The sequence below is a fragment of the Podarcis vaucheri genome, assembly GCF_965113315.1.
Source record: "Podarcis vaucheri genome assembly, chromosome: 11".
NCBI lineage: Eukaryota > Metazoa > Chordata > Lepidosauria > Squamata > Lacertidae > Podarcis > Podarcis vaucheri.
Genome location: NC_138749.1, coordinates 57,036,911 through 57,063,426, shown reverse-complemented (window position 1 = coordinate 57,063,426; position 26,516 = coordinate 57,036,911). Strand labels below are relative to the sequence as shown.

At 44.4% G+C, this 26,516-nt stretch overlaps 1 long non-coding RNA gene across 2 annotated transcripts in view; it reads right to left on the bottom strand.

The window, feature by feature from the left end:
• Positions 1 to 26,516, bottom strand: part of LOC309542766 — a 142,963-nt gene that overhangs the window by 6,846 nt on the left and 109,601 nt on the right. The window contains exons 2-3 of one of the 2 annotated variants that reach the window (XR_014224409.1): positions 10,988 to 11,105; positions 8,286 to 8,482 (exon numbers count right to left, since the gene is read on the bottom strand). This is a non-coding gene — a long non-coding RNA (uncharacterized lncRNA). Of the gene's footprint in view, positions 1 to 8,206; positions 8,483 to 10,987; positions 11,106 to 26,516 lie in introns of those variants that run through there. The other variant, XR_014224410.1, reaches the window with a different exon arrangement.

Genomic DNA, 26,516 nt, shown 5'->3' with positions numbered 1-26,516 from the left:
GAGAAGCCAAGTTACAGGGAATCAGGCAGAGGGTCTTCTCGGTAGTGGCACCCGCCCTGTGGAACGCCCTCCCACCAGATGTCAAAGAGAAAAACAACTATCAGACTTTTAGAAGACATCTGAAGGCAGCCCTGTTTAGGGAAGCTTTTAATGTTTAATAGATTATTGTATTTTAATATTCTGTTGGAAGCCGCCCAGAGTGGCTGGGGAAACCCAGCCAGATGGGTGGGGTATAAATTATTATTATTATTATTATTATTATTATTATTATTATGATGCAAGCAAGGGTGTTGTTTGTTTGTTTGTTTGTTTGTTTGGATTTGCTGAAAACTTTTTTCAGCACCTCCTTCTCAAACCCCTCCTTTTCCCAATGCAGTTTTTCTCTACACACTCAGTAAGCATGGCCTATTGTTAAGTATTTTTTATTTATTTCCTTGATTTGGGGAGGGTCAGTTGTCCCCCTGCCCCCCCCCCGCTAGGCCCATGCAGCGTACCCAGGCAGATGAAGCTTCCCAGTTCTGCCAGGGTCCTGTACCATTCCTATTTCTGCAGTTACAGGCAGGCTTCAAATCCAGGAACATTGATCAAGTCTCCCTCCATCAGTTATTTCTCAACTTCTTAAGAGACATCTTGCTCTGAGGGGAGGAAAGGGAAAGCAGAATAGCCGGCCAGCCATTCAGCTCCAGGCTGTTTTAGCTGAGATAGTCTCTCTGTGTCCCACCAGCACTGACCTATTTAAGTACCACCATGCCTTGAGGGGGAAGAGTTAGAAGACAGAGCCATCCATTTGTCCCCCCTGCCTGAGGGATCACAATATCAGACAAGATAACAGCACCAAGTCCCTAGACAAAGCAAAAAATGGGGTAAATAGCTCAGAAAATAAATCCTTGATAACCAAGAATCACTGACTTAGAATAGGAGGGGAGAGAAATTGGATTCATTTCACAGTTAAAGGCGAACTTACCTAATTCACACATTCTACGGAGAGTGTGAAGATTCACACATGAATTTTGCATTTTTTGCAGTGCCCTTCTCCAGCAAAGTAGCATGCATAGAAATGAATGTATTGGAGTGAAGTGTGCATAGAAATGCACATGTTATTGGAAATATACAAAAGTGAACTATATTTGGTGAAATTGTTTCTGCAAAAAATGTGTCCATTGGACAAAATTTCATATGAAACCATGTATATTAGGAGAAATTATTGCAAAAATGCTGGTGAATTTCCATGAGGGTTGTTTTGGTATTTTTTTCTTTTAAGTGACTCTGATGGGGAAAATGTGGAGAACTGAACCTAAGATTGAAAAAATATCTGAGAAAATGAGAGAAAATGAATTTGACTGATTCATCTTCCCTAGTTTAGAAATATCTCAGCACTCTAGTAGTGTCTTGTTTACCTGCATTTCATTGAAAGAGAAATCATGAGGAATGTCATTACTCGGTAAAACACCGAGAATTACATACCCACAAGCCAGACAGGCACACCCACAGGTCAAACGCATACCTTCATTTCAGGGGGCATTGAAAGCTTTAATGCCTTTGTGACACTTGCTTAGAACATTTTGGGCTTCTGAAACTAGGATGGGAAGGGATAGCTTATATGTAAGCTGCTTTCTCATCTTTCCTTTCCGTCCTGTGTCTAGTCAGACCAGAAAAACTGCAAAGGTGCAATGATTCACAGTAAGACAAGTCTGTTGACTTTTCGTTATTTTCACTCTGCCCTTTCCAGGCCCTCGACGCTCACCTGCTAGGAAAGTTGCCCAGTGGATTTGGGACTTCAGCATCGTATGTCTAGTTTGCAGTGGAGAATGCGTGAATTCAATGAACTCTGCAAGCTAGGAGATTCTCCAAACAGCAGCACCATCATGTACTGTACCTTATAAGCTGTAAAGCCAACCTGCATTCACCTCTTGAAATGACTGTATTGTTGCATGTTATTTTTCTATGCACCAAGAGGAAATACCATGCTCATTTGGTGATTTGTTTGTCTTTGTGAAGCCCAGAATAATAGTACTTAGAATTGGCAGAGCACTCCAATGCTCTTCTTGGGAACGATCTCAGTCAAAAGCTCTTTGCGCAGGGGTGTGGAATCAGCATGTTTCCGAGCACAATTCAAAGTGTTGGTGCTGACCTTTAAAGCCCTAAATTGCCTCGGCACAGTATACCTGAAGGAGCGTCTCCACCCCCATCGTTCAGCCCAAATACTGAGGTCCAGCGCCGAGGGCCTTCTGGCAGTTCCATCACTGTGAGAAATTACAGGAAATCAGGCAGGGGGCCTTCTCGGTAGTGGCGCCCGCCCTGCGGAATACCCATCAGATGTCAAGGAAATAAACAACTATCTGACTTTCAGAAGACATCTGAAGGCAGTCTTGTTTAGGAAAGTTTTTAATGTTTGATGTTTTATCGTGTTTTTAATATTCTGTTGGGTACCCTGCCCAGCGAGATGGGCAGGGTATAAATAAATCATCATCATTATCATCAGACCCAATGCCAAATACTGCCCTTAAGCCCCTCTACCTGATCCTTGGGCTCTCTCCATGTCACCCCCTCTCCCCAATCTGAACCTCTAACTGGCTCTGCTTTTCCTTCTTCCTGAGGGGTTTTGCTCTGCTGAAATGTGTCCTTCTGGTGGTGCCTTTTGCTTGTTTGCGCGGAGGAGAATGTGTAGGTGCTTGTTGAAACTATCCTATTGTGCAAAGCTAACATTTAAATCCATCCTTATCACAGTCATTCATTCAATGAAACATCCGCTCTGCGTCGAGGCCCATAGTAAACACACAGCAACAACACCTGACAGATTATTCTGCATAGACACTTTCACACAGTGATGTGAGATGCTCTCTTGGATGAGTAACATTATTTATACTGATAGTCTCAGTGACTAGCCTACTTTCAGGAACAGAGGGAGCAGCGGTAACTGGATGTTGATGAACAATTGCGGGAGGGAAAAGAGATGGTCTTTCACATTGTTAATAAGGCAGATGTTTCAAGTTGTTGTTCACTAAGCACATGCTCTGTTATCTCGCCTGCGCTTCATATAATCCATGTACAGTGAAACGGAAGTGCTCTTACAGACCTGAGCTCTTATTACATCACAGCCAAGACTAAAAGGAGCACGTAGGTAATTTACATGGCGACTTCTTGCCTTACAGATGCCATAAACCTTGATGCCTTTTAAACAGCTTGTGTAAAAATCACACTGATTAATAATAATAATAATAGTTTATTTATACCCTGCCCATCTGGCTGAGTTTCCCCAGTCACTCTGGGTGGCTCCCAATCGAGTATTAAAAACAATATAGCATCAAACATTAAAAACTTCCCTAAACAGGGCTGCCTTTAGATGTCTTTTAAAAATAGGATAGTTGCTTATTTCCTTGACATCTGATGGGAGGGCGTTCCACAGGGCGGGCGCCACTACCGAGAAGGCCCTTATAAAGTATAGGAATTGGTTTAAATGCTCAGGCTCTTTTCCTGTTTGTTCTTAATAACACAATTCCCCAATGAAACCATTAGAAATGCAACAAGTAGGAGTGGGCCCTACAGACCATCTGTAACCCTGAAAGCAAATGTGAGCTAAATTGTGAATGATGACATTCAGTTCCTCCTCTTCCTTCCCCCCCCCAAACAAAATTTACATAGGAATACCTTAAACAATCCAAGGATTTAACTGAATCTGATCAAAGGCTCAGTTGGTTTTACCAGCCTGTCCAGAAAGCATTGAACTTCATGTCTAATATATGCACAGATGCAACAAGATGCTTCGTCGCTGTGCCCTAAACCTATTAAGTTCCATTGTTCCTGAGAACACTGTGTTCAGTCCCTTATTGCAAACAGATCAGTACAAAGCCCGGCTCTTTTATTCTTTTTCTTTATGGGTTGTCTTTGTATTATTGGTTTTTAATGCAGTTCAGAAATTCTGTCTCTGTGTTCAGCGTAATTACCTGTACAGCCCCCAGAATACAGTACTGTCTCTGAATGAATCACTCCCCTCTCCTGCCTTCCTGTGAAGCTCTAAAGGAATGATTATGACAGCAGCGTGAATTCAATTTGCCATTCATACATGAGCCAGAATGCTCAATCATGACAAACTTAGTCACTACTGTGCAAGGGCTGGCAAAGTACATTACACTTTCCGGCAATCATTTCTCCCGCCTTCCCTCTCTCATTGTAATTGAATAAACGCTAGGCTTCAATTTAGCCCATGTTGTTAAAACTTATTTTCATTATTGCTTCCATTCTCCGCTACTTCCTCTTCCTTACAACCTGGGAAGAATGAAGATATTGCAAGCCTTGATGCAGAGCCAAACGCCTGGCTGACAAAGACCACTTGACAACTGAGTTACAGAATCTCTCAAATGTGTTAATCGCCAATGGATACCAGAAAAACAGGGTTACGAAGCTAATCCAAAAAGAAACACCCCCCAAAAACCAAGACACAGAAGAAAACAATGGCATGGCCCTCCTTCCTTATATCAAGGGCACTACAGACAAAATCAGCAAAATCCTCCATAAACACAATATCAAAACAGCCTTCTGCACCAACCAAAAAATAGCCAATATCCTCAGAAACCCAAAAGACAAAATCCAGCTGGAAAACCAAGGGGTCTATGAAATACCCTGCAAAGTCTGCCCAGCCACGTACATTGGACAAACAAACAGACGAATAAATGCACGTATCGCAGAACACAAGAATGCCGTCAAAAAAGAAGAAAAAAACTTCCTCTCTTTTCCAACACATGAAAGAAACAGGACACGAAATTAATTTTGCAGATTCCAAATTGCTCTTTAACATGGAACATCACCACAAGAGAATAATCATGGAAGCCATCGAGATAGAGAAACACCCTCACAACATGAACAAGCATGACGACACGTCCCGCCTGCCAGACATCTGGAAATTAGCCCTCCCCACAAAAACCGACACCAGAACCAGAGGCACACAGAACGCCGTCACCAATCAACCACACCAGACCCAAACCCAGACCCTCTCCACAGACATATTACAGACTCCATCCAGTAGCCAAACTATAGTGGCACCTCCGGATGCTGCACCCCCCTGCAATCCCTACACAGATCTGGCTGGCACAAGGCACAAAACCACAGCTCGCCCCTATACACGAAGCCAAGCCAGAGCACAACTAAATGCAGCACAGCCATCTTCTCAGAAAAACTCTTCACAAGCTCAAGAGGTCAAGACACGAAAGCTTTAGCAACTAATCTACACTTAATGACCCACCCAGTGGTATTCAGAATATCACTCATGAAATCACTCAAGATATCCCTCAAGTAATTAAGGAACAAAAGAAGAAAAGGCACACTAATCTAGGAACTTCCTCTCTGCCCAGAACGTTGGAGGCTATACACCACACCCCTCAACAGTATTTATAGGAACTCAAACACCAGATTCTGCTCTGTTCCAGTAACAAGAAGCCGAAAGCACCAGCCTGAAGATGACGAGTGAGACCTCGTCGAAACGTCGCACAGACACCCCGACTCTTACACGGGAAGACACCCGAAGACACCAAAACCTGCATTCCTGTACCCGTGAAAATCTACGAAAGCATATATATATATATATATATATATATATATATATATATATATATGTCAGGGCTGCTACCCAGTCCCAGCTCACATAGGACCACGTTAGCCAGCGTTCACGTTAAAAGAGTCTTTATTGGGTTACAGGTTCCATTTCCAAACTGCAATGTGCAGCCCCACGTCTTCTATGTCAGACCGGCGAAGACCCGTCTGAGTCTCCGCCTCTAGCACACCAGCTTAATACCCTAGCCTTGCTCCACCTCCTGCGCCTTTCCTTCCGTCTCTGGGTCCTTCTGCCCCCCGTGGTCTCTTCTTTCCTACTCTCTTCTGACGCGGACCCCCCTGACCCTTCCGCCTCCTTGCGGCGGGCTTTGGGACCTGGCTCACTCTCCGGGCTGCTTACTGCGCCAGCTTCCGCTGCATTTGAACTTGGCGCGCGCGCCCAACTCTCTACCTTCCTCTTGATCGTTTCGTCGCTCCCGGAGGTGGGCGTGACTACTCCTGACTCATGCCCTCCCTCCTGCTGAAAGCCTCCGGAACCCGATGTCTGGTCCCCTTTCTCCCCGCTGCTCCCGGCTGGGCACGTGGGTCCCGATCTCCAACTGCTGCTCTCTGATCCCTCTCTGGACCCTTCTTCCTGGGGTGTCCCCCTGCTTTCCCCCCTTGCTCTGACCGCTGGCGCTCCCTTCTGGGAATCCTCGGACTCACTGGACAGGCTCGGTGATCTCGGGTCGTCATCCCCACTCATCCTTCCTTCGTATTCCTCCCCCTCGCTCTCTGTCTCCTCCCTTCTCTGCGTCTCTGCTCCTGAACCCCTGACAATATATATATATATATATATATATGCTTTCGTAGATTTTCACGGGTACAGGAATGCAGGTTTTGGTGTCTTCGGGTGTCTTCCCGTGTAAGAGTCGGGGTGTCTGTGCGACGTTTCGACGAGGTCTCACTCGTCACCAGCCTGAAGATGACGAGTGAGACCTCGTCGAAACGTCGCACAGACACCCCGACTCTTACACGGGAAGACACCCGAAGACACCAAAACCTGCATATATATATATATATATATATATATATATATATATATATATATATATATATATATCTCTGTCTGTTCTGGAGAACTTTTATGGTGACGCCTGCCTTCCCGATAACTAGGTCATACTATATTTTGGATTTTTTTATAAATGCACTAAGAAATTAGCATGAACTTGCAGGATCAAGTTGTACTGTGCACAAAGGAAGCAGATAAACAGATATAGATATTCAGAACCAAGGAAATGCTGCAATTCTGGGGGTTAAATCAGGTTAAATCACATTGGCTTGTAGGGACAGTAAAAATGCAGCTTGATCTACAGCTCTCTGTGTGCTCCAATGCACACATGAAGCTCCCCCCTCCATTGCAGGGGCTTCGCTCATTTAGATGGAAGGAGCAGATCTACACATGCAAAGAATATGCACATCAATATGCTGCTTCTGTTGCCATTAATAGGTCAGCCCTTGTAAACAGAGAAGGGCTGAACCCATAAGAAATAGAAAAAGCAAATCCAGTCTGTACGGGAAATGAACCAAACCACACCACTACGAGGCACAAGCTGAGCAAGGGAGGAGGCCATGGAGAAACTGGGATAGCTTTCATAATTCCGGGACTATCCCTGGAAAATAGGGACACTTGGAGGGTATGCTTTTAGACCAGGCATATCCAAAGTCCATTTTGGGGGCGTAATCCGGCCCACCAGTCGGTTTAATCCGGCCCCTGTGGCAGTTTATTTCCTGGGGTAAAATTCCAAAAAACCCTCAACAACTTCAATCAAAAAAAAAAGTTCAACAACTTTGGCCAGCCCTTACGGCCCTTCAATTCATCAAATCTGGCCCTCTTTGAAAAAAGTTTGGACACCACTGCTTTAGACCACAACGCGAGTGGCACTGTGGTCTAAACCACTGAACCTCTTGGGCTTGCCAATCAGAAGGTTGGCGGTTCAAATCCTCATGATGGAGTGAGCTCCCGTTGCTCTGTCCCAGCTCCTGCCAACCTAGCAGTTTGAAAGCACGCCAGTGCAAGTAGATAAAGAGGTACCACTGCAGTGGGAAGGTAAATGGCATTTCTGTGCACTCTGGTTTCTGTCACGGTGTTCCGTTGCTCCAGAAGCGGTTTAGTCATGCTGGCCACATGACCTGGAAAGCTGTCTGTGGACAAACACCAGCTCCCTCTGCCTGAAAGTGAGATGAGCACCACAGCCCCATAGTTGCCTTTGACTAGACTTAACCATCCAGGGGTCCTTTACCCTTTTTATTTTAACCTTATGCTTTTGGTGGCATACATTGTGCCAGTTTCTTGTCTTACCTACTCCCCCCAGTTGCTGGTACCATACATGAGAATCCATGCAACTAAAGCTTAATTCAGTTGGTGTTTGTTAGCTTTGCAACGGCGGCCTGACTCAGCTACTCCTCTGGAATGCATGCATGTTGTAAAACTGGTAGACACAGCCATGAAACCTAAAGCTTTCTTTTGTAAATAATGAGAACCAGACTCTCAGGAACCGAGACTCCAGCATGAATGAGACATAAACCGAGAATACAGACATACCGTCAGGAACTGAGAACTTTGCTAAAGAGTGAGAGTACTGTACCAAGAATAAGTAGCTAAAACAAAAAAGAAAGATTTCCATTCGTCATTGGTTTTCTTTCAGTAAAGTCTGCACCCAACCAAACATTCAATGCAATGTATGAATATCACTTACAAAATGCAAGCTTATCTTTTGTTGCTCAAAAGAGCCTGAAGTTTCTGCAAAGTAATGTGGATGTTCATATTCTGGAGTACTGATTATGATTCTAGAATATTCCATCTGAATCCGGCAGTTCTGCTGTTTATGTTGGCAATTGCAGCTTAACTGTGGATATGCTTCTGTGCGGTGACCTTGGGAAGACACAGAACACCCTGTGATGAAGAGAGAGAAAAAACTTCTGAGGAGAAGCTGTTATTGCTATAAGCAAATCAATATGACAACACTGCCTCTTGTTCCTAATCAAATTGTAAAGTTACAGCTGGAAAAAGAGAACTATCAGTTCTGACAGCAACAATAATACCCAAAGATTAACAGCAAAAAGTTTTTAACCAAAAGGAAGTCATTACCCTTGAACAGTTCGTACTTAAGTTGCAGTCTTAAGCAGACAAACCTGGAAGTTTGATGCACTGAAATCAATGGGAGTTAACTTCAAAATAAATGTGCTAAGAACAGGGTGTTTGTTTATGATTTCTGCTTTGCTCAGATTGATTAAGCAAGGGGGCAGTCTTTCTAATTAACTGTGGATTTATTCCACTTTAACTGTCTGCTGCAATACAGCCTTTTCCTTGGATTGCTTGCTAGAACTGGCTGCAATCAGGTTTATGTGGCCTTCTAGATCAAGGTTTGGCAAGGTTTAGCAGCCATGAGCCGGATCACTCCCATGGAGATCGTCCGTGGGCCGGATTCTATGATTCTATGACCTCCTCAATGTTCTTCCAATGCGGCTTCTCTAGAGTGACTTGAGGAGCCAATCTTCAGTGGCTGTCTCACACCCTTTCAATCTAGTCAGCCCAAAGTGTGAGAGGTCTTCTTCTCAGTGGCTAAGACTAGGAAGACAGGGGTGCTGTTCGGACCTTGGGTTGTTCACCCCCTTGTGACCCCAGACTACTACACCTCTGGTTCTGAACCAAAGGTGGAGCCTATGCAAATACACTGGTACCTCGGGATGCAAACGAGATCCGTTCCAGAGCCCTGTTCGCATCCCGAAGCGAACGCAACCCGCGTCTGCATGTGCGTGGGTCGCATTTTGCCACTTCCGCTCATGTGCATAACGTCATTTTGACCATCTGCGCATGCGTGCGGTGAAACCCGGAAGTAATGCGCTCCGTTACTTCCGGGTCACTGTGGAGCGCAACCTGAAAATACTTAATTGAAGCACATTTATCCCAAAGTATGACTGTAAAGCAAAGATGTGTCCCTCAGCATGAAGAGAGCAGGCAAGGAGGGACAGAACCCCTGGCCCTCTCCCACTTCCTTCTTCATGGGATTAATCATCCGATGGGATTGTTAATTGCACATGGGGCAGACTTTGGTGACGCAATGCCCTCGTCTTCCATTCTGCACATGCTCAAAAGTGTGCTACGTCAGAGATTTGCACCCTCTCAGCTCAGCACCCTGTGCAGGGGAACTGCCAGCACCACCCAAAATCTGGTGCTGATTACACAAAGGGAAATACCTAACTCAGCATCTCAGAACACAACAACATAAGATTTTTAAAGTTGTGGTTCATAACCATATTATTACTTTTTGGGAAAAGAAATTACGGTAAATATCAGGTGCAAGTGAAAGGGATTGATATTAACAACACAGTGCTGTGGGGGGGAGATTAAGTTTTCCCTCCCCAGCAGAAATCTCTATGAATTCCCCACCTGCCTGCTGGCATTTTTGTCTAGGTTGCTGCCACTCATACTGTTTCTTCCTTCAAAGGATTAACACATGCAAGAAGAAAAAGGGCCCCACTCTCAGGTCTGTCCCCCCCCCAAAAAAAAAATTGTATCTCTGGTGCTTGTGGTGGCATTCCCACAACCATTCTCAGTTCCCTGGCATGTTTGTTGTATGTGACTGAAAACACTCCTGTTGATGCTCACATGATATTTTAGGTGTAGTGCAGTGGTTCACAATATAGGTCAGACAGCTCACAAGCAACAGCATAGACCCTAAGGCAGGGATAGATGTACTGTATAATAACATGTATAATATGTGAAGTGGAACAGACAGATCACAACCAACAACGTAGACTCTGTATGCATAATCTGTGGCCCTCCAGATTTTGAACTACAACCCCCATCATCCCCTACCATTAGCTATATTGACTGGGGTTTCTGGGAGTTAGAGTCCCTCAACATCTGGAGGACTACCATTTCCCTTGTCCTAGTGGCATAGCATCGGTTGCCAGTGCCCAGGGCTGTTGGGTGGGAAGGAGGGAAATGGAAGGAGTATGCATGCACATTCAGCTGCCTAATGGCATCTGTGTGGCCCAGGAGATTGCAGCCACAGAGATAAGAAAAGAAGAGTCATTCTGTTGTCTGGAGAGGTCACTTCCTGGTTTGCGTAGAGAAGCCATTTTCAACAGAGCACTGCAACAAAAGCGGACAGTTGTGTTGAGACAACACCGGCTGTTGAAATTTTGCACCCCCTAACAATTTTGTGTGTGGCACCCCCCCCAATGCCAGGCCACTGCCCAGTCCAAGCCTATGCCTTCTCCAACCCAAAGTACTGAATCACGCTCAAGTCACAATATGCTTTTGCAGGTTGGAAGGTAGGATTATCTATTTTAACTAAACAGTACTATGATTCTTTATTTGGATTTCACACTAATGCAATATGTCCTTCAAGGAAATGGTTAGCTACAAATAAAAGAATAAAAAGTCCCTCACCTGCTAATTAGAAGAAGACAGTGATAGTTTTCCTTAACTTTCACCCATATCCAGCTCCGGTGACATCTGCAAAGCCATTTCTTCTCCAGTTAACGAAACAGGTCCACTCTGGATGCCTCTTTTTGGTTCCTGACTTGTTCATGGCTGGTTCAGCGGGTTCCAGCTACCAAAACATTATTACAGAATTCTGAGTGAGAGGAAGGAGGAAGAAAATTTGTTATCTGGCAGCATTAAAGCATGTATGTCAAAGAGTGTGAAGATTTGCTGCACATTCATTGAAGAGGTACATGAGATTGGGGACATTTGGAGCTAAAAGACAATGTTTTGTTTTTCAAGGGGAATGCGGGGAAAACAGATTATCATAATTATCCAAATTATGATGAGAGCTGAGGTACTTCATGTGAATAATATCACTTCTTGTGTCTGTTAAATAAGGAGGCAAGGGAGTTCAAAGACCCAAAAGCAACTCTAGTGGGCGGAAAAGAAAGTCTGGGAAATTATGTAATGAGAAAGTCTACATGAATTTGACTGGAGAGCAGAGGAGGCTGCTTTTGAGTTCAATCCTGCAACAATTGTCACATTTGCTAGCTTTTACTTCAACAACCCCAAGGAGACTACATTCAGGCTCTTAAAGTAGCTTAAATGTCAGACAGGAAGGGACAGTGTCTACTTCCTGTTAGGAGGCTTCCAGTGACTCTACTAAGTGACTAGCCTGACCAGATATTGACAATGTTACATTGGAGGTGATGTTGTGCTGTTGGTGCCTTGATTCAAGTCACTGGACACAGCTTCCCCAACAAGTTTGAACTACAACTCCCATCATCCCTTACAATTGGCTAAGGGCTGATGGGAAATATAGTCCAAAACATCTGGAAAGCACCACATTGGAGAAAGCTGGTCTACTGTGCTGGCTGCTGGCATGTGGATATGTGTATGTACATATATTTGGCTAAAATATGAGTTGTATTTTATTGTCCCCTTGTTTGTTTTTGTTTGTTTATGAATCATCTACAAACTTACTTGCTCACTCACTCAGACTGAGATGGTTGTTCTCGCCAGGCATCAATCAGGCTGCCCTTATGACAGGCCTGTGAAGTATAACCAATAAATCTGTAGTTATTTTTTATTCCCCCCTCAGCCTACGACTAATCATTTGCTCCTGCAAATTGTTTGCTCTCGCATGCCACACTCCTACAACAGACCCTCCAAGTGTCCCCATTTTCCAGGGATAGTCCCAGATTTACAGAAGCCATCCCTGTTTCTGATTTGATCATGGAATGTCCATTTTTTTCCTCAGGACGAAGAAGAAGAAGAGAAGAGTTTGGATTTGATATCCCGCTTTATCACTACCCTAGGGAGTCTCAAAGCAGCTAACATTCTCCTTTCCCTTCCTCCCCCACAACAAACACTCTGTGAGGTGAGTGGGGCTGAGAGACTTCACAGAAGTGTGACTGGCCCAAGGTCACCCAGCAGCTGCATGTGGAGGAGCGGAGACGCGAACCCGGTTCCCCAGATTCCGAGTCTATCGCTCTTAACCACTACATCACACTGGCTCCAGTGAGGACGTCACTAATTTCATCAGGGAGATGTTGGAGGGTATGATAGGGAAACCCTATTTTCATTGGAGAAATGTTGGAGGGTATGGAGTTATGTGAACCCCCCCCCCAGCCAAGGAGCTAAGTAACAGTACAACTTTTAAAAGGGACACGGGTGGCACGTCCGCCAGCTTCTAATCGCGGATACCAGCGGCCTTTAAGCAAGCCAACTTGCCTTATCATCGCTCCCTAGCATCCCACTGCCAGAGGATTGCCTCCTTCCATTCACCACTTTGCCTCCTCCAAGTGGAAGAAATCTGGGCAGTGCTGAATGTAACATCCATTGCCAGGTGTGTCCTGCTGGAAGTAGAAAAGGGCTTTCCCCTTGGCCTGCCTTTATATCCACTCAGTTGCCAAGGGCTTTTGTGACATCACAAGAAACCCACAGCCAATGGCAACAGCTGAGGAGGCATCATCTTCATCACTTTGAGCCTCACAATGGCAGGTGTACCTATCAGTGACTGTGTGCTTGTTTATTCGGGCCATGGGTGGTGCTGTGGTCTAAACCACCAAGCCTCTTGGGCTTGCCAATCAGAAGGTCAGCAGTATGAATCCCCGCGACGGGGTGAGCTCCCGTTGCTCTGTCCCAGCGTCTGCCAACCTAGCAGTTTGAAAGCACACCAGTGCAAGTAGATAAATAGGTACTGCCGTGGCAGGAAGGTAAACACAATTTCCGTGCACTCTGGTTTCTGTCACGGTGTTCTGTTGCACCAGAAGTGGTTAAGTCATGCTGGCCACATGACCCGGAAAGTTTTCTGCGGACAAACGCCGGCTCCCTCTGCCTGAAAAGTGAGATGAACACCACAACCCCATTGTTGCCTTTGACTGGACTTAACTCTCCAGGGGTCCATTACCTTATTACCTTACAACCTTTAGAAGACATTGGAAGGCAGTCGTGCTTGGGGAATTATAATTTTTTAAAAAAAGTTTTATGTTTTATTAAACATGAGTCTTTTAAAAGCGGCCCCATGGAACATCTGTACTCTGTATCCATGGGGCCTCTTTTAAAGGACTCACTCTGTATATGGGGGGACAGAAAAATTGGGGATTTCCCCACAATTTCCCCCGCTTTCCCCTCCAAGCCTTTGCATCTCTAAGTGGGACAGGAAAATATTGCGGTGATCCAGACCCAGAGGAATAGAATCAAACTTCTTGATATGTTCTAATTTAGTAGTTTCATCTTGGGATCTCTTCTGAAGTTCCCTTCCCAGAGACTTTTCAGCATTCACTGCTGAATCAGAAAAGTCAAACAGAAGCAGGGGAAGGAGAGGGGATGAGAAGATGAAGCTTCTTCTTTCACTTACGTTCTCCTGTGATGTAAAGAACCTTGCTTTTTCAGCAGCTCTGCATCAAGAAGGCGTTCGGCTGTCATAATCCTTGTGCCATGTTCAGTGAGGAAAATGTAGCTTTATCATAACTGTTTATATAGCATGAGTGGTTGCTATGGTTTGTTTTACATCTCCGGTGGAAAAAGAACAATGGCCTGGCAGTTTAGTCATAGTTTGCTATTTGGGAAATTCAGAATGGTCTTAAAGCTCTCACGTCTGCTGGATTATCCACAGGTTGGAAATAACTTTTGGTGAAGTTACAGCATTAATTCAGTCATCATTCTCCACCTCTCAAATGAAGACTGTGAGGCCTGTCTTCCCAAGGATTCCTTGCAGTTCCTGGGGCTAACATTTCAAGAATTCATTCTCATGGAGGGACAATATGTACAACAATAAATCACACCCTACCAAATTCAGTTAAATATATATATATATTTCTGGAAAAACGTTATACTAAACGTACAATCTCCTCTGTTCAGGCCATAGAATCATAGAATCATAGAATCGTAGAGTTGGAAGAGACCACAAGGGCCATCGAGTCCAACCCCCTGCCAAGCAGGAAACACCATCAGAGCACTCCTGACATATGGTTGTCAAGCCTCTGCTTAAAGACCTCCAAAGTAGGAGACTCCACCACACTCCTTGGCAGCAAATTCCACTGTCAAACAGCTCTTACTGTCAGGAAGTTCTTCCTAATGTTTAGGTGGAATCTTCTTTCTTGTAGTTTGGATCCATTGCTCTGTGTCCACTTCTCTGGAGCAGCAGAAAACAACCTTTCTCCCTCCTCTATGTGACATCCTTTTATATATTTAAACATGGCCATGTTCTACATGCACATCTGGGCCCTAATGAAATGGATGCATATTTTCATATTGATGGGGACATCTATCATCAGCATCTAAGGCTACCAGCCGCTACATTTGTCTAGAGGCCCCCTGAGCTGAAATGTGATTGGAACGAATATTTGTGCTTCAAATATGTCCTGCGCACTTGGGATTGTACCGATTCTCTGCCACACGGCTGCCTCTGTGTGCAACTCAGCTCATGCAAAGTTATGCAGACCTCATCTGCTTTTGTCCGAGTCACTTCGGTGCATTCAGTTGAGCAACACAATGAAGTTCAGCAGCATGGAACCTGAGCAGTTCGCATGTCGGCAGAGCCCATGGAACGACAGATCTATGGTTCTTCTGTTGTCATGCTCTTTTCACCATCTACTTGGCTTGGGGTACATGAATCCTGTACAGCAACAGTGACCATGTGATCTGATTGTGCATTCTTGTGTACATAAGGAAAGCATCGCACAGCTGGCTGGCTGGCACCCTGAACAGGAGCAATCCACTGCAGCATGTTTGTTCAAGGACTCACTTGGAATCAGCCTACAACCCACTAGAGATGCATGAAGAATCCAGGTAGTATAACAACTATTGGCTGTATAAAGTTCCATCAGTATATTTCACTCAATCGTGTAAATATCTTAGGTTTGCCATGTCTTGGCTGGCCATATCAGACCTGCTTCTGCTTTCTCTATTTCCTGATTATTTCTGGAGCCTTGTGTGTATTTTTAGATGCCTCTCTGCTGCTTGAGCCATTTTCCTTATGCAAACAGAAGAAGCTGTATCACAGCAGAATTCACGCTTTGATGAATTTTACTGCTTAACTGCAAAGCAAATCAAGGTTGCACCCATCATACTACTTTGCATCAATCAATAAGCATTGACGTATAAGCATTTAGGTTCTAATCTTTCAGCAAGATGCATTAGATAGCATATGGCCTGTGCATGTACGGTCTTACTGGAATGCAATGAACCACTGGTTGTTACCTTCTGCAGATGTAATCCCCAGAGAGATCGAAAGCAGAAACAGTGTGTGATATCATTACTTTCCCTTGGATATTATTTCTGGCATATGCATCCAGAACTCCCAGAATTGTGGTTGATCTTCTTTTTCCATGTCCGATCCACCAGCATTCTCTCTCCCACGGTCTTTTGGACCATCATCTCTTCTGTTTCATGCATGTACCAAGTTGAGCATGACAATAGGAATACAACATGTATGAAGAAAAGTGGTGAGATTATGATGCCCCACTTTGTTCCTTTTTTATATATAATTTTTATTAAATTTTCTGTTTTACAATTTAGAATACTCATTTAAACATCCTTCAAATATCAATGATTTCCCTTCTTCTCTTTCCATGGTTCGTTTTGCAAGTCACAAATCCCTTCATATTTTACATAAACTAAACCATTCAGTATTCCATTATTACATCCATCAGAACTTATTTACACTGTTGAATTTTTCTTAATGTTGCTAATGTTTTCAGGTGTATACAATTCCTCCCCCCCCTATATCCAATAAACATTTTCCAATCTTCTCTAAATGTATGTTCGTCTTGTTCTCTTATTCTATATGTTAAGTCCACAAATCCACCAGCTTAAGTTGCCATTCTTCTTTAGTTGGGACCTCTCTTGTTTTCCATTTTGGGGCTAACAAAACATGGACCACAGTAGTGGCATACATAAATAACCTTTTTTGAAACCTGGGAATTTCTGTCTGCATTATCCCCAACAAAAAGGAGCGCTTGTGGTGAGATTATGATGTCCCACTTTGAACATAGGAGAGGGAAGTCCATCGGAAATGTTATGTTGAACCTGAGAATAAGAAGCGAGCATTCATCTGTTGGAGTCATGTGATCTATTGGCTGGTGATGTGGACACAGGAAACCCTCTGTTTGAGACGGCCATTATGGCACATGCTCATTAAGCTGTCTTGGGCAAGCGGCCATCTTTCAGTACGGTTCAGTTTCTTTAAGATGGAAATGGCGTGTTCCTCGTTGCTTTTGTCAGGATGAATGGGAACAGGGTTCTTACAAACAAAAGAGCTCTTTCGGATCATGCCAAAATTGCATTGAGAATATTATCGCTGCTTCCAGCATTAGCAAACCAATATCTGACAAGCAAGGCTGGAAGACCTTGTCAGTCTTGGTCTGTTCTTTATCTCAAGTGTGTAGCAGAGGGCAATAGTGCCTCTGAAAATGGAATTTCCATTTAGCTGTCATAGATAATAGCTCTTGATGCTGTGAGTGAGGTGGAGGGGAATAAAGAGGTTTGCTGGTCCACACTACTAGAAGCATGAGGGCTGGGGGAGGCAGGGTTTGTGAGGTGCAAAGAGAGAGGGGTGGTTTATTGGCATGATTCAAAGAGAGGCAGAGAGATTGGCAAGGTGTAAAAATTCATAGAATTGTAGAGTTGGAAGGGACCCCGAGGATCAAACCTGCAACCTTGGCATCATCAGCACCACACTCAAACCAACTGAGTTATTGAGGGTATAGAAAGGAGTTTTAGGATGGGAAAGCAGATGTGGGAACCATGAAGGGCTGAGGAGCATAAGCTAGACAGGGTTGGTGAGCGATGCAAGCAGGGACACAGCCCCTAGACGACAAATAATAACATTGTGTGCTTATTGGGTGGACCAAATGACAGACGTTGCCTGAGGCAGGAATCCCAATCCAAGGTCAGTTGAGAACTCATGACGCATCTGTCAGGAAAACACTTTCCTTTGGCCTTTGTCACCACTCCATCAAATGAAAATGATCACTAGTTCACAGGAGGTGAAGGTAAAGAGTCTACAACAATTCGTTCATGGAAAGTTCAGGATACAAAATTCAAAAAAAATAATACATGTTTGTACCTAAAGCTCAGCAGAGGAGACTTCACCTCAGCTAACCTGTGCCCCTCCATATTTTGTTTAACTATGACTCCCATCAGCCCCAACAACATGGCCAGTGGTCAGGAGAGATATGAGTAGCAATCAGAAAACATTTGGAGATCCATACACTTCCCATCACTATTCCAGAGGAATGCTATAGTAAATAATACAAAAGCTCCTTGTGGCAGAACCAGAGCATATAAACACAGGATATGAATGAATTTCAAAGTCTGTTGCTCTTTGAACAGGTCACAATGGAGCTACCTTCTTCCAAGTGCAGTTTAAGAGGGCACATCAGGTTATGTTCAGCATCACTGAAGTTAAACAATGTGTCCTGAATAACCCAACAAGGTAGAAACATAACATAAATGCCTGGTGAATGCAGCAGTACCACATAAACATAATCTTCCTCATTTCAGCAATTGATATTTATACAGTCTTAACCTTCCTTAACCTGTAATGAACCCTTGACTGCACATGAAGATAAGAAAGATTTTCTTCTGAGTGAAAAAGGGCATTCTCTGTTTAAATGCTGCACAGCCTACATGCTATAATCTCCTTTGTTTTCTTCCACAATCTTCCTTCATAATCCTCAATAGGTCTGTAAGGAGAGACGGAAAACAGGGACAGGAGAGCTAATGGAGGTTTATCAAAGGAAGCAGGGGTTATGAGTATTGCAATCTCATGCCTAAGCATATGTGATCGCAACCTCTTTCCAAGCGAGTACAAGACTTTAGTCTTCGTAAATTATTCGAGTCTGGTAATAATAGCCAAATCACCACCACCAGGTGGTCAGAGCAACTGTGCAGAATGGTCCTAAGCGGCCAATGTTTTCCAGGCTAAGAGTCATCTAAGCATGTCATTGTGGGTGTTTTATTTGGCTGGTTGTGGATTACCTGCCATGCTGTAAGTGACTGTAGTTGTAGCCCACTCTGAAATCGCTGTGCCACAAAGTGGAGAATAAGGTCCTCTAAGTCTCTGTATCCACCCCTAGTGATTCTCCCTAGAGTACTCCTCTGCTCCTCCTCCGCTGCCTGATTGGAATGTGTCCTTGAAATGTAATAGTGCCTCTTTCTTGCCTCGGTGTGGACAGGTGTGTTTGACTTAATCTCCTTCTTCTTTGGTGATCACTCATAGCCAAGTAAGATTGTCTTCTATGAACACGGTCTTAACAGTGAGTCCGTAAGTGACTGTGGAGGCCAATTCTGAATCCACACGTCCTTCCACTGTGGGGACATAGGTTTCTGGGTGGGAGTTGATCATGGTGAGGGTTTGCCAAGCGTGCCTTCCTCTTGGCACATTTCTCCCTTTTGTCCTGAGTTTGAGCATCTGCAAAGTCCATGACACCTTTGGTGAAGGCTGTTCTCCAGTCGAAGCACTCGCAGGCCAGTTGTCAGTGTTTATACTACATTTTTTAAGATTTGCCTTGAGAGTCTTTAAACCTGTCTTGTTGACCACCAGCATTACACTTTCCATTTTTAAGTTGGGAATAGAGTAGTTGCTTTGGAAGACGACGATCAGGCATCCAAAGAACATGACCATTCCAATGTAAAAATCCTACTTCACGAAGGTAAAAGTGGCATTGGTTCCCCCACCCACTTTTGTCTCTGTTCCCACCCACTGCTGCTGTGCAGACACTGGAATGTACCCCATGAGGGAATGTGGTTCTCCAGCTGGAAAATGTTGCCTAAAGGCCAGTGTCCCAAGGTGGGATGAAGCCCTCACCTTAGGCAGTGGAAGTACCTCAGGTGTTGGGGGCCAGTGGCCAGAGGTAGCAATTCCCGTTTTGCCTCAGGTGGCAAAACAGGATGAGCCACCTCTACTAAAGGCTGTAGAATAGGAAGAGCTACAGGTGATCACTAGCCAATGATGTCAGAGACATGAATACTAAAAGGACGCTACACCCATTTTTAGTGAAGGCCTAAGGCAGCTATATAAGGACGCGGGTGTCGCTGTGGGTTAAACCACAGAGCCTAGGACTTGCCGATCAGAAGGTCGGTGGTTCGAATCCCCACGACGGGGTGAGCTCCTGTTGCTCGGTCCCTGCTCCTGCCAACCTAGCAGTTCAAAAGCATGTCAAAGTGCAAGTAGATAAATAGGTACCGCTCCGGCGGGAAGGTAAACGGAGTTTCCGTGTGCTGCTCTGGTTTGCCAGAAGCGACTTAGTCATGCTGGCCACATGACCCGGAAACTGTTTGTCGGGTCCTTCGGCCAATAAAGCGAGATGAGCGCCGCAACCCCAGAGTTGGCCACGATTGGACGTAATGGCCAGGGGTCTCTTTACCTTTTTAAGGCAGCTATAGTTTCACCAAGCTGAATATTGCTACCATTGGGGTCCAGTGACCTGCCTGAAGAATATACATTTCTGAAGCTAAGACAACAGTGGTGGTGAAATGGTATAGCATGTGAAACTGTCACCAGTTACATCATGACAATGAAAGGGGGGGGGAATTCCTGCCTCACCTTTCACCCCTATGAGGTAGTAACGAAACTGCTGCAGGTAGCACCATGAAAGTATGTCGTTGCTGAGAGGATAATTGCTGTGTGTGGGCACCTGGTGTGCTCAGGATCAACTATTCACTCTGCAAGGATATACAGTTGTACCTTGGGTCTCGAACGCCTTGTGACTTGAATGTTTTGCCTCCCAAACGGACCAAAACCCACAAGTAAGTGTTCTGGTTTGTGAACTTTTTTAGGGAAAGCTAAACATCCAACATGGCTTCCAATTGAGTGCAGGAAGCTCCTGCAGCCAATTGGAAGCTGTGCCTTGGTTTTCGAATGTTTTCAGAAGTCGAACAGATTCCGTTCAAGAACCAAGGTACTGCTGTACTTGCATAATAGAAGATTCTGGCTGCAGCACCCCTGACCTCCTACTTTTTCAAAGTAAGGGTGGGATTCTCTGTAACGATCCTGTGACCATCTACAGTTTTACCTGACTAGTGAGGTAGGACAGCTGAAAATAATGCCAAACCTAAAAAAAGAAGAAGCTTTGAGCCAAAATCTACACTTCCGACATGGGTTGCCACACGTCCATACATTTCAGGGACTTCTGTCCTGACGCAGTTTACGAGGACCGCATCCAGGCTATGTCTGGGAAATTTCAAATGTATGGCAGTCCTGTGAGTCTAAACAGCCTGGGGCACAAATATTAATGGCCCTCTAGTGGCTATGGTGGCTTATTTACCAGAAGTAATGTATTTCTTGAGCTCCATGATCACTGCAGATGGTGACAGCAGTCACGAAATTAAAAGGCGCCTGCTTCTTGGGAGAAAAGCAATGACAAACCTAGACAGCATCTTAAAAAGCAGAGACATCACCTTGTTGACAAAGGTCTCTATAGTTAAAGCTATGGATTTCCCAGTAGTGATGTATGGAAGTGAGAGCTGGACCATAAAGAAGGCTGATCGCCGAAGAATTGATGCTTTTGAATTATGGTGCTGGAGGAGACTCTTGAGAGTCCCATGGACTGCAAGAAGATCAAACCTCTCCATTCTTAAGGAAATCAGCCCTGAGTGCTCACTGGAAGGACAGATCCTGAAGCTGAGGCTCCCATACTTTGGCCACCTCATGAGAAGAGAAGACTCCCTGGAAAAGACCCTGATGCTGGGAAAGATTGAGGGCACAAGGAGAAGGGGACGATAGAGGATGAGATGGATGGACAGTGTTCTCAAAGCTACCAGCATGAGTCTGACCAAACTGCGGCAGGCAGTGGAAGACAGGAGTGCCTGCCGTGCTCATGGGGTCACGAAGGGTCAGACAGGACTGAACGACTAAACAACAACAACAAATGTATTTAGTGTTAACTCTGGAGGTGTACGCTCGATTCTGACCAAACTAAGCATCCTTATGTATGTTTTACTGACAGCCTGGAGGCACCATCAAAAGCCAGAGCATTAAACGTAGCTTTATTCTTTGCCCCTGCCCTTAAACTGCCTGCTATTTCCTCATTGTTTTCATTTCTCTATATTTCATCAGTAAAATAGCTTTATTGGGTTAAGTAATCTAGACTGTGGTGATACTGCAATCTCAGGTCTGCTCCTCCATGTAACTAAACACTCTACAACTGATATGAGAATAGGGAAAACGGAGGGGGGGACCTCACGTCTCAGGAGACTGAGGGTCAGTGGCCCTTGAGAACACCCCCTCCTCAGCAATCCTTGCAACTCTCTCTCTTGGAGAAATAGGCATTTCTCATGGAGAACAATGGGGGGGGGGAACATCTGAGGAATCATCTTCAGTCCAGTGTAATGTGGGCGTTGGGAAGCCCCTCTTTGTGAGCAGATTCCACGACACTTCTCATAATAGCCATTTCTTATTTTAGTCTATTGTCACTCATGGCCTCTGAGCTAACAAGCTAATAAATACGTGTTATAAATTTCACTCCAAAAGAGAATGCTTGGAGTCTTTCATAGCTCTGCTATTACAAGAAAATAATTTCTCAGCTTTCTCCGTATTGTTGCATCTGTCTCCTGAGTGGGAAGTTAATCCTATGGCATTATATACCCCTCCTTTTGCAGTATAATTTAGCTTGTCTGAATATGCTTGAGGTTTAAATGTGGACAGCTCATTATACATCACAGCAATAGTCCTTTTTTTTACTGCCTGAAATAGTTTCATAACCTTACGCTGAAAAAGTCTCATTAGCACTCTGCTCAGGTTACTGACCACTGTTTTTACTGCAAGCTTATAGTATCTTAATCTTTAATGGAGAAAACAGTAGCCTTAAATCTGGTTTCATCTTTTTTTAACAGCAGACAAACTGAAATAACTTTTGGAAACTGACAGTCTTAAACCTTAAATGTACAACCAAATTGTCTGGTTACAGTATGACATATAACTCTTTTCTGCCTTTCACCTTCTTCCCCAAATCCCCAATCTGATATGTACCTTTGTATTAGAATAGTATACATCATTAAGGCATGTCTACGCCACAAGTCTCATTTGCAACCCAATACATTCACCAGTTCTCATTGCTTCAGCCATATTTTTATGTGACCATCTATTCTCCTCCCTGCTATCTTTTCTAATGTTCATTGGGGGCATTAAATGGCCCACATATATTTGGTTGTGTGAGTTGTCCCTTGAGGAGCACACAGTTTGCTTGTCTATCACAACCTTCAAAGATGGATTTATTTCAGTCTTCAAAGTAGTCCAGCATCCCATTCTTACAGTTGCTAAGGAGATGCCAGTGGGAAGCCTGCAAAGGACATCTATGGAATAGCATTTTCCTCACTTGGGATGCCCTACAGCTGATATCCAGAGGCATGCTGCCTCTGACATTGGAGAGTTTGGACTCTGGTAGGGGACATGGGTGGCGCTGTGGTCTAAACCACTGAGCCTCTTGGGCTTGCCAACCAGAAGGTTGGCAGTTTGAATCCCCGCAACGGGGTGAGCTTCTGTTACTGTGTCCCAGCTCCTGCCAACCTAGCAGTTTGAAAGCACACCAGTGCAAGTAGATAAATAGGTACAGCTGTGGTGGGAAGGTAAATGGCGTTTCTGTGCGCTCTGGTTTCCATCACAGTATTCTGTTGTGCCAGAAGTGGTTGAACAATGCTGGCCACATGACCTGGAAAGCTGTCTTGGACAAAGGCTGGCTCTCTTGGCCTGAAAACAAGATGAGCACCGCAACCCCATAATCACCTTTGACTGGACTTAATCATCCTGGGGTCCTTTACCTTACCTCTGGTAGGCACTGAGAGCCTCATTCTCCATGAATATGTCTAAACTCATTTAAAATCCATTCAAGTTAGTTGCCATCACAACATCTTGTAGGAGCAAATTGCATAGTTTAAGGATGCACTTAGCAGACAAGGGGTGCATTCACACATTGATATTATTGCTTTAGTTTTCCTGGTTTTAATGCTAGCACATCTGTCCTGGTTTCTGCTGTTCCTTTTACACTGCATTATCTTTTGCGTTACGGAGCTGTGACTTTTGGGTCGATATTATGCCATATGGCGTGAAACTACCTTCATACCAGTGGTTGTGGAGTGACACAACACCAGATACAGACCCTCCACGTGTCCCTATTTTCCAGTCTCAGATTTACAGAAATGGTCCCTGTTTTTTATTTGATCCCAGAATGTCCCGCTTTTCCTTAGGACATCCCTGTTTTCATTGGAGAAATGTTGGAGAATATGCGAATGTGCTTGGACATGGCTCACCCTCCACCTTTGTTCAGTCCATATGTGATGGCCTGGGATTCGGACTCAGAGGTTGAACCTGAGGAATTCCAGCCTGCACAGGAGTCCCTGCCTCCAGAACCAGCTGAGCCGGGGCTGGGGCTTGAGCCTGAAGGGTCCTCACCTGTGCTGGATCCTCAGGTGCAGGCACCAGCTGAGTCTGCTCTGGCTCCTGAGGGGGTGGAGGACCCATTGCCTGCAGGTGCTCCACTCTCAGCCCTGTCAGGGGAAGAGGAGTCTGCCTCTGGGTCCGGTAACCCTCCAGCCTCTCCTGAGCTGCAGAGGCTCAGGGCAGAAAGGCGAAGGGAACTAAGTTCCCCCAGGAGGAGTGCTCGCCTCCAGGCCAGGAGAGGCAAGTCACCTGTGGACCGGGGCCGCCCTATGCCTCGGGGCAGATAAAAGCCAGTCAGCCCCAGTCCCAGGTTGCGGGAGCAATGTTGTTGCTAGCCTGTTCCTGCCTGCACCCTGTCCTGCTCTTCTGCCAGAGTTCCTGACCCCACCTGACTCCCTGCCTTGGACCCAGCTACAGCTCTGATGGACAGCCTCCATACTGCACCATCAACTTCGGACTGGACTCGGACCTCGCCTCTCAGTTAGCCCCCAGGACCAGCACACCATGGTATTTCTGCCCACCAACAATGTGCACAGAACTCTTCTACACTGAAGTAGAGAAGTAGAGAAGTTTGTCCCTTATGGAAAATCAGAGCAAGTCTAATCTATGGATAAAATAAAGGACAGACATTCCACAGAGTCTCTCTGTTGTATACAGCAGTAGGAGATGACGCAGCCTTCTCCCTCAGGAAATGCGATAATAACAGGAGGGGCTTAAGACTTGTAGAGCCTGGAACACAGATGAAAAAGCTTATATTATGGTGGGGAGGCAGACTTTATGTTAAAGCTGAATGATGTAAAATGCATGACGATTATATTTGTGAATATGTTGGCATGGAAATTTATACTTATAAATAGGTTGATACTGTCAAAGAAAGAGGCTGGTGTGACTTTATGGATTTGGTAGATTATGGCCCCATCTGCACTATAAAGCAGTATTATACCACTTCGAACAGTTTTTGGTTTTCCTCAAAGAACCCTGGGAACTGTAGCTTGTAAGGGTGCTGAGACTTCTTAAGACTTGCACACCCTCCAACATTTCTCCAATGAAAATGGGGGCATCCTATTCTGTTGTTGTTGTTGTTTTATATCCCGCCATTCTGATTAGGTTGCCTCAGCCATTCTGGGCGGCTTCCAACATGTATAAAAACATAATGAAACATTAAAAAACTTCTCTATACAGGGCTGCCTTCAGATATCTTCTAAAGGCCATGTAGTTACTTATTTCCTTCACAGAACTACCATTTCCGGAGTTCCAGGGGAAAAAGGATTGATTCGTAAACCACTCTGGGAACTGAAGCTTTGGGAGAACAGTAACATCTTTCTGCACTCTTTACAAACCACAGTTTCCAGGATTCCTTGCTTGAAGCCATGACTGTTTGAAGTGATATAATACTACTTTAAACATATAGTGCAGATGGGACCTAAGTGTACAATTCCCTCGGCTCTGTCACGATTTCAAGCTGTTGTTGATGTGGCAATATCATGATGTATCGCTCAACACCTAAAATAAATACTACATGTTTCCTGTCCAGACTCAGATGTTGGAAGCAAGCCCAACCAAGTCACAAATTGGCACTTGATCTTTGGGAATTATTAATGTAGACAAGAGAAAGGTTTGGCTTCCAGAATCGTTTGCTCAGCACCGCAAGCATCTCAGCCAATACATTAGACATCATGTAATCTGGCTCTGGCATTACAATGCTGTAGATATACGGTAGATAGCTTTCTGGAGCCTCAGCTAAGCAACCTGGCGCCATTCTTCACAGTATTTGTTTATTTTTAATACCAAAGTGCTGAGAAAAAGCAAGATTCAGCCTGTTGCAAAACAGGTACATGTTCCTTTCTCTTACTTCAGGGTTGGATTCCCAACACCAGTGTAATTATCCAGAGAACTATGCCAAAAATATTCCATAATTCTGTGAGTGGTTGGCCAGACACCTAGACCCATAAGCACCGGATTCTCCTTATATGAACACATACTCCTGCACAGTATTCTGAAGTGAATGCTTTCTGAACTGAAGCTTTATCTTTAAACATAGCAAGACTTTCTTAGCAAGTTGTTAGAATTTCATGGAGGTTTTTAGCTTACTAAAGGCCCAGGTATGCTGGAAAAGGGCAAAATAGACATTTCACCAATGGACATCGTTCCTAGTCCTGGTGCTCTATCATCTCTGTGTTATGTTGCCATTTTTAGACATGGAGTGACTCCCAGAAGCATGTCTGGTACTTGAACATAAATGCTGTGTATCACTAGACAGAGCTTGTCTCATGGAGCTGGAGTTAAGGAGGTGGCTTGTCGTTCAGTGTTATCACATGTGGGAATTGGCTCTATATGGACATATACATATGTCTGCATGTTAGGTTAACCTAAGGTCTTTTTGTGCACACAAGACTATTTTAAATTTAATCTATCAGCTGTTATTGAATATTGTTTTAAATGTCTATTTCACTCTTGTGAAAGCAGGCTCAGTTGTGCTTCTTGAACTGGTCTTTGGCCATAATAATAAATTATTACTATTACATATAAATACAGTAAAGCTGTATAATTAGAAGGAGGGTTCTTTGGTTATAAAAATCTCAAAAGCCTTTCAGTAAACAATAAATA